General features: G+C 37.9%; 1 protein-coding gene across 1 annotated transcript in view; it reads left to right on the top strand.

Annotated features, from left to right (window-relative positions):
• SBF2 (SET binding factor 2) overlaps window positions 1–13,048 on the top strand; it is a 545,383-nt gene that overhangs the window by 71,469 nt on the left and 460,866 nt on the right. The window lies entirely within an intron of this gene.

The following is a 13,048-nucleotide window of genomic DNA, read 5'->3' as shown; positions in this document are numbered from 1 at the left end:
GAAGTTCCAACTGACGGGGCTTTTGCCTTCTGGCTTTCACTGTGGCTGGAAGCTTTTGCTTTGGCCTTTTGGCTTTGGCCTAATTGCTTCGGCCTTGGCCTGTGCTTATTTTGTTTTGGGGAAATTTGTACCTATCTCATTTCTCTGGACCTCTCCCTGATCTACCATCTCCATCCCTCCCCTTCCCTGATTTTCCTTTGGGTTCTGGTTGGAAGGGAGGGCTTGGTGATTGAACATAGTGGGTTTTAGTTTCTTGAGATAATTGGAGTATCCTCAAATAAGTTATCCCTAGGTTTGATAAAGACTTTATTTAAAAGGCAGTCAAGTCTTCCTGACTGGGAGAGCCGGTCTCTCTCTCTCTGTCTAAACCTCTCCGCGACCCATCCCCCACCTCACCTCTCTCCCTAGCAGCAATTAGAAATCCTGAACCCCTCTTCCCTTCTGACTGACCCTGGTATTAATAAATCCCCTTGTGACCTATTCAAACCCTGTGGTGAGTCATTGTGTCGAAAATTAAGACAAGGGCCAAGAGGAAAGAATCATTTTCCTTTATTTCTTGAGACAACTGGGGCATCCATCTTGACAGGAAGTACCCACCTTCAAGACTTCCTCCAGCCATCAGTTTGACTGGCAGGGAGGGGCCCCCTCGACCCCTCCCTCAAGAGACTTTGAAACTAACAAGAGAAACCCTCTAGTCAAGCCTAAATGTTTCTTATTGGCCCTAGTTTCCTCCCTGTATCCTCTTTCTCAAGCCTCTGGGAATAAACCTGTTTGAACTGCCCTCTCCTACACACCCCATTTCCCTTATCTCCTATATATCTTCCCATACCTTCATTTCCTCCTCCAATCACCTTATAATCCCTTATTCCTTTTATCCTTCCTCATACCAACCTTCTCAGCTTATTTACTTTCTTTTTTGATAACATTAATTGGCGAGCAAAGTTAGTGAACTACCTAAAATCTTCTGAGACAACCAAAATGAAGCTGGCTAGGATAACATTCATCCTATCTAGCATCTCAATGATTTCTTGGTCCCTAATGCAGGGTATGGTAGATTTTTGGTTTATAAGGGTCCCTAATTTCGTGCAACTACTGAACATCTATGATTATTATAAATGGTGTGCTCTGACCCTGGCTGAATGTATTTGCTTCATCCCAACAGCCATAGCCATAATCCTAACAATCTGGCAATTTTTTATGGTCTCTAAAAATGTTTTCTCTCACCTGTGGCAATGGTTTAACTCAATTACAGCACAAAAGAAAGATACTGATTCTGGGGATCTAGTAGATAACATCAAACTACTATTCCAAGTATTAAAACAGATAAGGGAAGGAAAGGAACTGGACAAACACAATTCTCCAGCTAGAGATTGTGGAGTCCAAATACCTGGGAAATAATACCTTTAACAAATCAAAGCGCAATAGCAACCAACCATCCACAAATTCCATAGTCTCTCTTTTACCAATCGTAGACAGAACCATCGTGCAGCCTGGGGAAGGGGTGGTACACGTAAAAACATATAAAGCATTCACCCCAAGTGATATGGAGGTGCTAAAGAGACGTTTTCTCAAGTATTTTGAACAACCTTTCAAAAATATAAAAGAATTAAAAAGGGTGTTCACACTATTTAATCCTAGTTTCGATGATGTGGAATTTCTTTTAGGGGAATTTTACTCTTCCTCAGAAAAGGAAAAATTCCTAAACGAAACGAGGACAAATCCAAATTTAACAGCCTGGCCATTGGTCCACCAGGACTTAGATTTCACTCAAAATGCAAATCTTAGATACCTGATCCAATGTAGAACTGATTTATTAGAAGCAATGAGAATCCATGCTAAAAGGCCAAATTCATGGCAAAAATTTGAAAAATTAAGACAGGGAGAAGAGAAACATCCTAGCAGTTTCCTCAATAGAGTAATAGAAGCAGCTGAGACAATCCTGGGACTACGTGATACTCATGCCCAAGACACCATAGATCATATCCGTAGGCAATTTGTAAAGGGAACATCAATCCCAATACAAAATTACTTTAGGCAAAACTGTCCACAGTGGGAATCACTGCCACTGGAGGATGTAAGACAGCATGCTTCCTACATCCATGATTCAAAGCAAAAGGAAGCAAGAATAGCAAGACAAACTGAATCAGACAAGGATGAAATCATAGCTGATTTGAAAAGGCAATTGTAACATACCAAAAGAGAAAAAGAATTGGAGGAAATAAAAATTTTGCCCTCCAAACTAGTAGGAGCCAAAATCAATACAGGCAACCTATAATTAACACCCAAAGATCAAAATCATTTTCCCCTCAGTGCTTTCTTTGTGGACGTCCAGGTCATATTTTAAAATTTTGTAGATTTAGACAACAAATTGATTTTTCCAAAAATGACAATTATAATCAAAGAGACAGAAGTACAAGAAGGACCTATTACAACACAAAATGTTCCAAAAACAATAATGATACAAAAAGAAGTGAGGAAAGCAAATATGATGGTTCGTGCTGTAGCCATGCATGCAAGAAATTTAGCCAATCCCCATCCCTAGAAGAAATGGAAAGGTACATGCAAATGGGAACGAAGCCAAAGTCGCTATGAATTGAGGTTCCTAATTCAAAAAGATCTAATCATTATAATTTGGGTGTGAGTGTGTAGCTTGAGTAAGGAAAATAATATAAAAAAAAACTGGGCAAAACAAAACAGGTGTCTAAAGCAAGCTACACAGAATATCAAGATATGTCTTTGGTAGATAATGAACAATGGAAAGAAATAATGCAGATGCTCAGAGAAATATATGGCAATAGTGAGGATAACTATATAAGAGATCAGCTTTCTCATTCCATCACAGAAACATTGAATGAGAAGCATAAAGATCCTACAAGCACTGACAAAAGCTTGCAATCTTATTTAAAGTCATTAAAACCTCAAACTCCTCTCTTTATTCCAAGTCAAAAACAAAGGGGCAACTTGGGTAAAGAACATTATGGCGAGGATTTACAATGTATCCAGAAAAGAATGCATTCAGTAACCTTGGGGGAGTTAAATGCCAAAATTCTATCCCATTCACTCCACCTATCTGCTCTATTTGACACTGATAACCTCCCCATGCTCCCTAAGACTCTCCTTTCTGGGTTTTTGTGATCCTTCTCTCCCTTGGTTTGCCTTTGATCTTTTTCTCAGTCTTCTGTAGTGGTTTTCCAAGCTTCAGGAAAGTCTTTCTTGTTACCACCTTCTTAATTTTTCTGTCATGGAGTAACATACAAGCAATCATGACAATTTAATATTCTGTCATTTCATATCTCCTAACTTTCACCTTTCCAAGTGACTACCTCCTAGCCTATGACTTTCTGCTGAGCCTTGTGCAAGTCTGAAAAGTGTGTTGTCCTGGTAAATCCTTAAAATCTGACTAACGCAGCTATGGTTGTACTCATAGTGCCCTTAAAGGTCACTTTCAATTCTAGTCCCAGTGGTATGGAACACTTGCCAAATGATATACCACATAATGGAGTAATCAGTGTTCCTTTCTTGTAGACACTGCTCTGCTATAATATTAGCAGTTGTTCTTTTAGCTCCTCAGACTGTCGAGAGTGGGGATTTTTAGTGCCATAAAGCTGTGAAGGAGAAATCACTGCAGTTTGGCCTATAGTTAGACAGAATCCTTCTAAAATCAATAGTTTTTATGTCTGCAAGACTGCCTCAAGACTGAGGTAACTAATAACTAGTACTAGTTAATTGCTATCAGATTGATTGATAGGAGGCCAGGTAATTTGGTTGGAAAAGCATGGAACAGGAAATCAAGAGGCCTGGTTTCTAGTTTTGGCTGTTCTACCAACTTACCAACCCAAGACATACATAACAGCCTCATAGGATTTAAAGCTGGAAGATGTTTTTGGTTCATCCTTAAGGGTTTGTAATTTCTTGTGTGTCATAGACCCCTTTGGAAGTATGATGAAGTTTATAGATCCTTCTCAGAATAATACTGGCCACAAGTAGTCCTGCACTCTGTTTGAAGACTTCCAGGAGGAGGGAGCTTATTGTTCTTGGAAGCATCCTATTCTACTTTGGGAGGGCTTTTAACAGGAAGCTTTTCCAGACTTTGAACTGATTCCTTACAATTTTTGTTTCCTTATAACTTTTGCTGTTGGTTCCATTCTAATCCACTTCCTTCAAGAAAAAGAAATCTTCCTGAAATATCAGTGTTTCGAATATTTGACAATTGCTAATGTCTTTCTCAACCTAAATAGCTTTAGTTCTTTCAAAAGATCCTTATAATTAAATCAAGCCTTTCTTAAGCCTTAGCTTAAGTTCATATACTGCCTCTGTGACATTAGACAAGACATTTAAATATCTTGGAGTTTTCATTTCTGCAAGTGTTGATTAAACACCTGCAATGTGGCAGGGACTGTGCCAACTGCTGGAGATAAAAAAATAGAAAGTGAAGTAGATCTATGCATATCTTCAAGAAGCATAGATTCTGTAGGGGGAAGAAAAGTATAAATTCATGATCAGTATTGGAGAAGGCACTGGTTACTGGAGGTGGGGATCAGGAAAGGTCTCATGTAGGAGGTGGCATTTGGGCTGAGATTTGAAGGAAGGTAGGGATTGTAGAAGGGAGGGGAGGAAGAGATCTTTTTTTCCCTGGATGACAACCCATGCCAAGTTTGGTAGCAGAAGCAAGAGGAATCCAGAAAGTGGGGAGGGATGGAAAACCAGGTTGGAACCACATTGTAAAAGTCTCTCAGTGCTAAAAAGAAGAGTTTATATTGGAGTTGAGTGGTAACAAGGATACACTGGAGTAATAGTGGAGTGACATGGTCAGACTTGTGCTTTAGGAATATCATTATCAACTGAATGGAGGATATATTGGAGAGGTCAGATTCTTGAGGCAAGGGAAGTAATTAAGGAACTTTTATAATAGTTTAGGAAGAGATAATGAGGGTCTTAACAGAAGCTACGCCCATATGGATAAAAAGATAAAAAGAAAGGAATGGACATGAGAAATATTGTGGAGGTAGAACTGACAAGATTTGGCAACAGATTGGATATAGGGGTTGGGGAATGGGGAATTCACTCTTTTAGTCGAGTCTGACTCTTCTTGGCCCAAAGCAGTAATAAGGAAATTCAAAAGAGGAGTGGGTTTGGAAGAAAGATAACGAGTTTGATTTGGGATATTGTGAGTTTGAGAAGTCCATCAGTTATTCCATTTGAAGCATACAACAGGTACAAGATTAGAGTTCATTATGGTATCTAAGGTCCTTTATAGCCATGAATCTATGATCCATAGAACAATAATATTTTATATATCTGGCGCTATCCTCAAGTTCCAGAAATAGAGCATGTTATTTGAAGAATGGAACAGCAAGACTATGCCCTATTTCATTTTGGGCAGTGTATTTCTAGGATTCTAGTGCTGGCTATATCTGTTGAATTAAAGCCTCATAGTCTTTACATATTTGTTCATTAAAAAAAAAAAACCATAATTCTTTCATTCACTAGCTAATGAAGTTCTATCCTTTAGAATCAAGATATTCTTTGTTACTAAACTAGATATTTCCCATGGAGAAGCAACATTTCATGTTATTATTAATAGCTTATACTTTAATAAGAATGAAAGATCTAGAAATAGCTGTTGTAAGGAGGAAAAATGTGTGAACTTCCTTATATTTTAACAGTTTTCCCTAAAGTCAGTTCTTGGATTCAAGTAATTTCAGTATGTTGAAGTTATTTTTAAATGACACCACTCCATGTGGTATTCACCTAATGTTAAAAAATTCAGAATTAAATGTAAATCACATCCATTCTCTATAGCTAAACTATAAGAACAACGTGGCATAGGCATGATTAGATAGCATTTTGTTCTAAAAAGATATTGAAGTTATAGAGGGAAACAAAGTCCACATGATTCAGTTGTATGATAGGACAGTCGAGAAAGTTCATGCTATGTTGAGCTGCATGAAGAGAGGCTGTATGGCTTCATATACAGGAAGAAGACCTCAAAGTCAGGAAGATCTGCCTGTGACAGATGAGTGGAAAAAAAAACCCCAACCATGTTTGCCAAACATATTTACTCTGTACCAGACACTACAACAACAATAACAACAACGACAGTGACAACAACAATGACAACAACGACAATGACAACAGCTTGCATTCATTTAGCATTTTAAGTTTTGCCAAGTTCTTTACATATGCTATTTCACTTTTCTCCATAGCAACTGTGTGAGGGAGATATTAGTATCATCCTCATTTTACAGATGAAAAACTAAAGCTCAGAAAAGTACGGTTACTTGCTTAGGGTCACACAATTTATAAGTGCCTGAGCAGGGATTTGGCCTTGGAACTAGCCACAGCGCCACCTACCTGCCAGAGATTCCAGTACAAGAAAGAGTGTATCTATACCCAAGCAACTAATGAGGAGAAATGAATATAAAAGGGCATGGTGGCTTAGGGAAGGCGTTTTGGTATGGGAAGTCACAAGGGTAGAGCCACTACTGAAAGGGCTGTCAATGCTGATCTTCAGTCTTTTGGGGAAAGTTAGGTTGTGGTTGTTAGTAGTGTTTCTCTGTTTTCTGCTGAATAGTTGCTAATTTGTATTGGTAGAGGGGATTTTCCTTCCTGGGAGTTCTCTATAACAATGAAATCACAGGTGGAATATGGAAATGTTTGGGTTGGTGATCTTGGTCAGACTGTATCATGTCTTGTTCTTAATATCACAAAGGACCTTGATAAACTGGAGAGGATTCATTTGGAGGGCAATCAAAAGTTGAATTTATATCTTATGAGGAATAGCTGAAGGAATTAAGGATGGTTAGCCTTTAGAACAAAAGACTGAGCAGAGGGAGGAGAGCAATATTTAGAGAATGATGGAGAAAAGCTGTCAAATATTTGAAAGTCTCTGAATTGACTATGAGGTTCTTTCCAACCCTGAAACTCTATGATTCTGAAGAGGAATGATTTTTGAACTCTCAGATTCTAAATTTAACTTTTTAATTTGCCATCTTCCCCATAGTAATTACTTTATGCTTTTGCTTTAGTTGTCCTTTACCAAGAAATGCTGAAGTTTAATTTGGTTGGATTTTAAAAATAAAAATATGAAAATAAGCTTAGCCTTACATAATGACTGCTCTTCCAATTTGAAGTTATTTTTATTTTTTTTTTTTTTTGGTATATTTTAGTCGTACAAGGAAACCACAGACCACCATACAAATAAATCTGAGTTAATTTTAGGGTCAACATTCAAAGAAGAGTAGAATAATAGTATTGCAGAGTCATTCTATGGCTTGTAGTCTATTTCTGGACTATGGGAACAAATGTTTTCTGGAGCTAGGTCTTGAAGCATCAGCAGAATATTGTTGTTTTATCATTAGTTCAGTGTTCAGATGCCTTGAGCTCTGAGACATTTCTTGAACTGAGTGGTTCTTCTTAGTGTAATAGAGTAGAGATGGATGGAGGAGTTAATAAGGAGATAATGAATAAGAGGATAAATAGCAGGGCTACTTTGACTAGATAATACCCAGTGGAGTACTGAGCTTGTACCCTGGCTACTTCCAAGGACACTTAGCTCAAGCCAGAGCTCCATCAGATGTATTTTAGCCAGAGGAAACCAAAAGGATCTGCTGTTTTCCATCACTACCACCCCTGTACCATGAAAATATCATATATTATATATTTGAAATTTTAGAATCTAATTTATCATAAATATAGTGTCTTCTGTGTGCAGATCACTCTGCTAGGAGCTAAGTCTAGATAAGACAGAGATCTTGTTCTCATGGAGTTTATAGTGTATTAGAATATGGCACCAAGTAATAATAATTGCTGTTTATATATATGTGTATATATATATACATATATATATATATTTATATAGTACTTCAGTGCTTGCAAAGTTCTTTGTCCCTAAAACCCTATGATACTGGTGGTGTAAAGTGTTGTTATCCCCATTTTACAGATGCAGAAATTAAGGCTCTAGTACTGGAAAGGGTGGTCAGGAATCAGTATCTTCAGAGGAGAGTGAGGTTTCTGAGACTACAAAGATATTAAAGGAACATGAGAGGAAGAGGTCTAACCAAAGGTCAGTGTGTTAAAAAAACAGAATGAGAGTCCCTCAAAGAACAATGGAAAGGGAAGAAAGCATTGGATTGGGTTGAAATAAAGGAGTATAAGGAGCTAGGGTAGTAGTAACCAGGGTTGGGAGCTTTGATCCAGGCAGTCATGAACTCAGANTATATATATATATATATATATATATATATATATATATATATATTTTAAATTCAAAGATATTTATTTTCCCATTACATGTAATAATAATTTTCAGCATATTTCTTCCAAAATTATAAGATCCAAACAGTCTCTTTCCCTCTCTCCATTCAGAGACAGTAAGCAATTTGATCTGGGAATAAGGAAGATGTTTCTAACCATTAGAGTTGTCCTATCATCTGAAGTGTTGAAGCAGAAGCTGGATAGAACTTGCCTTTTGGGGTGTGATAGATCCCAGTTATTTATAGCCTTTGAACAAATCATTTTATCTCTCTAGAGCTCAGTTTACTCATTTGTTAAATGAGATTGGACTAAATGACTTTTAAGGTTTCTTCTGTGGTCTTCTGAAGGGATTGCTGCGCTTAGGTAGGTGCAAGACTAAATTAGACAACCTCTAAGGTATCTTCTAATTCTTTTTGTCCTTATAATTCTACTTATTTCCTTAAAAAAAAAAAAGATCCTTGTTTGGCAGTAGATTTCCCTTAATTTACGTGATAATTTTGAGCAGACCTTACTTTTTTTCCCTCTTTAAGTAGATAATAAACTGCAAATAAATTCTTAGACTCTCTTAAATCATTACAATGATTTACAACCTCTGTGAAATTGAGGAGGTCTAGAGCAGGAAATTCCCTGTATGCTTGTAGTGTATTATGTTGCAATAAGATGTAGGTTACTAAGTAACACTGGAAATCAGATTTTGATTACCCTTTTAACATTAAAAAAAAATTCTGAATTGCATGACTTAGCATTTTTAATTCCCAAATGACCATTTTGGAATTCTGTTCTGTCAAGCATGAGATTGGGGGCAGGAAATTCTTTGAATTACTCCTGAGACCCCAATCAATTGTTGGTTCTTATATAAACCATCTAGTTGTTAAACATGATCAAGTTTTGATGATTGTTTTACAAATGAATTGGATATCTGAAATTCTTGGTGTATTTCTTTATTGTTACAGTCTACCTTTTTTGATACTTCATCTTAAGGAATTAGTGTTCCAGCAACTAGTATAGTAATATGATAGATACATGCAAAAAGAATGAATTGTTTGCACTCTGTTGTCACACTTCTTCAGTACATTACAGTTTACAAAATGCTTTTCTTATAGCAACCTTTTTGAGACAAGATAATATTAAGCTTTGCCCTTTTTACTGCTAGTTGTTACCTCAGGTTTTATGAAAGTTAAAAAAAACTTGCCTCCAGCAATAGATATGTGAAATGTCAGATCTGGGACCCTAATCTTCTGGTTTAATTTTTGTTTCTTATTTCCTTTTCCCATCTAATACATTATGCTGCTGCCTGGTACTAGATAGCCTTAGGGGAAAAACCTTTGGAAAGTCAAGTGGCAGTAGCCTCTGGTAGGGTGGACAGCACTGACTCCAGAATCTGAGGACTCAGGTTCAAACCTCATCTCTGACATTCACTAAGTGTTTGACCTTTCCAAGTCACCTTACTTCCCTGGGCCTCAGTCTAATCATTGGTGGAAAAATGAAGGGGCTGAATCAAACAATCTCCCCTCTAGCTCTAGCCTTCTTATCCTTCAGTCTTGTGGGTAGCTTAGAGGTAAGAAAGCCACATTGTTGTAGTAGAGTACTAAGGTGAAAGTCATCCTGGAATTTACACATACACGCATATATAGACACACATGTGGTAGGATTTGGATCCTTTTTCATTATAGACTCATTCATATTGTCAGTTTCTCTTGGATGAGTTCCCAAATTCCTTTGAGTTTTGACTATATATAGTTAATTATATTTATTTCATGATAGAAAAGTACAGATAACTTATAGCTGAATTTTCTTAAGCATTATTCAGGATATTTTCCATACTAAAAGCTGAATAATATATAGTAACGCAGAAAACAGTGGTTCTTTGATTATATTGGTCTCTCAATTGTGTCAAATCTTATATATGTGTTTAATTTTGCTTTTAAACTGAATTCATCCTTGAATTTTGATGCCTTTCATCGACATCTTATTTAAAGGCAGTGCATTTCTTCTGATTATTTGTTATTTGGGGTGATGCTCTGAGGGGTAGGTAGTTTTATCCCCTAAAAGCAATCCTTAGAGAAAGTTATAGAGCCACTGGCTTCAATCTTACTGTACTATGGACATTTTCTTTGAGTAATGTTATGATGTAGGGACTAGGTTCCGACTATTAATATAAGAATCTTTGGCCAGGTGATTTTCTTTTCTGGGTCTGTGATTTCATCTGTAGAAAGAACCCTTGATGAGGATCTTCCTTTAACAATGCAGTCTGATTCCTGCTTTTTAGACAGTTGTTTGGGGGCACTCTGAAGTTAATTGTCTTGATTTGAATTGACAGTCACTCAGTGGCAAAACTTGACTCCAAGCCTTCCAAACAGCTCTCAATTCACCAACATATGCTTCCACTTGACAGCCCTTTGAGCTAAACATGATTCTCAAGAGAAGAGATTTACTGTCATTTCTAACAGTGATCTAATAACAATTCCTAAATTATTATATTTTATCATTGTGATCAACAAGAAATTGATAAAGAAGCTACATGTATATGTTACTGTATTGAGCTTTATATAGTCCCAGTTAAAAACATAGGATTTTACGAGTGTAGATATGGTTATTCTGGATCAGATCTGTGATCCAAGGATTATGTGATCTAGGATAACTTTACCCTTCCAGACATAAGCATTATAGGTATATCCTTTGTACATGCTAACTTTTCTTTATAGTCTCTGGAATTTATCAGTTCCTTCTACTCAGCCACCACTATGGATCTTGTCATATTTGAATGTAGTGTCAGGCAAAAGAGAGATTAGTCATGTTCTACTTCAAGTCAATAGGAATTCCTGAAATGCCTATTATGTGTAAGTGCTCTATACTGAGAATATAAGGATAAAAAAAAAGGCATGGTCCATCCTTGTCATTAAGGAAACTTACATTTTATTATTGTGGGAGTGTGAGAATATATAGGATGCATACTGATACATATGATAGAAAGTAGTATGTGGTGGGGCAATAGGGAAAAAAATCAGATAAAGTATTCCAGGAATCTTGGAGGAGGGAAAAAATATTTTCAATTTACGGAATCAGAAATGGCATCATGGAGGAAATAGCATCTAAGTTTGACCCCAGAGGCAGAGCTAGGAGTGAACCATGGACAGAAAGTTTCAGAGGGACATATTTAGATTAGTTATAAGGAGAAATTTTAACAGAGCTGGCCCCAAAGTGGAAAAGGAGACGATAAATGTCCCTTCACTAAAGGTTTTCAGAGACCCAGTTCTTGAGGTGTTAAGGGAATGTAAATGTGATCACAGTATTATTAAAGCTGGAAGGGATTTTAAACTCAAATCAGTAAATATGCATTTCTTAAATACTTATTAAGTGTCGGGCACCATGCTAAGTGCTTGGGGATACAAAGACAAAGCAAAAATAGTCCCTGCCTTCACAGAGCTTATTATTATTATGCCCTCATTCTAATAGAGGAGACAACATGTACACAATTAGGTATATACAGGATACATAGGAAAACAGGACCAGAAGGGCACTTAGTCAAGGTTCCACAGGTGGTAAATAGAAGATTTGAGATGCAAACTCAGTTCTTCTGATACTGAATCCAGGAAATACTCCTTCCACTTAATCATATTCCTTCACGTACATGTTGAACTTAGATAGTCTTTATCATTTCTTCCAACATGGAGTTTCTGTGTTCTCAAACTTTGTATTCTTCCTTTCTGACCACCACCACATCACTTACTATGATTTATACTCATAATGTCCACAGACACTTTGGAGACAAGTCCAAAACATATTTGATTATGGGTCCTTTCTATAACATCCCAAACAATAGACATCTCGTTTCTGCTTGAAGACCAGTATAGTCGTCCCTTGCTATGTTGTGCTTCACTTATCGTGGCTTCACTGTATCCCGGGTTTATATATATATATATAGATATATATATATAGATAGATATAGATATAGATATAGATATATCTAATTCTGTATCAGGGAGTTTTTGCCATATTGCAGGATTTTTTTTTTTTTGGTAAGAAACCACCAGTTTATTGAATGAAAAAATCCAACAGCAACTCCTCACCTACCCACAGCCCAACCAAGAGAGCAGCCAAGCCCAGGCAAGGTGCTTTGGAAAGTAGGACTGAGTAACAGAACCTTGGGGCACAGGAGGGCTAAGAAGGGAGAACCCTTTCTGTCCAAACCTTTGGGATAGAGATGAGCTCAGGGCAGGAAGGGGGTCTCAGTGGGCAGAACAGTGACTTGAGGACCAAGGCCTGTAGCCCTAGCACCTGGACTTCAATCCTGCTCCTCCCACCCCCATCTTCAGATTGCCATGAGAAGGAATGAGGCCTGTGAACACACAGTCCAGGCTGGGGCAAGAACAAAAGGTGGAGGGATCCTAGCAGGGGCTTGCCCTATCTGGGAGGCTGCCCACAGAGGGAGAAGAAGGGGAAGGAACAGGTGCTAGGCTGGGAGCCTGGGGGAGGCAGAACTAGGCCAGAATATGGAGAGGTAGGAGTGTTGGGAGCAGAGAAGCTGGAGGGTCAGGGCCTAGCACACAGGGGAGTCACTGAAGGAAGAGAAGAAAGCAGACCAGAGCAGGGTGACCAGAGCAGAAGCCAATGAGTTCTCAAAGACATATGTACAACATTGACAGGATACTTCCAAGGACACTGGGGATGCTGGGCAGGGTCCCTAGAATTGGGGCCCAGGGACAGAGGTCCTTCCCTATTGTGCCCAGCTAGCCAGGAGACAGGCTCAGCCACCTTGACTACCCCTTTCATGCTGGGTTGCTGGCTCTGT

This window comes from Gracilinanus agilis, chromosome 6, assembly GCF_016433145.1.
Source record: "Gracilinanus agilis isolate LMUSP501 chromosome 6, AgileGrace, whole genome shotgun sequence".
Taxonomy (NCBI): Eukaryota; Metazoa; Chordata; class Mammalia; order Didelphimorphia; family Didelphidae; genus Gracilinanus; species Gracilinanus agilis.
The sequence above is the reverse complement of the archived record's forward strand: the minus strand, read 5'-3'. Positions and strand labels throughout refer to the sequence as shown.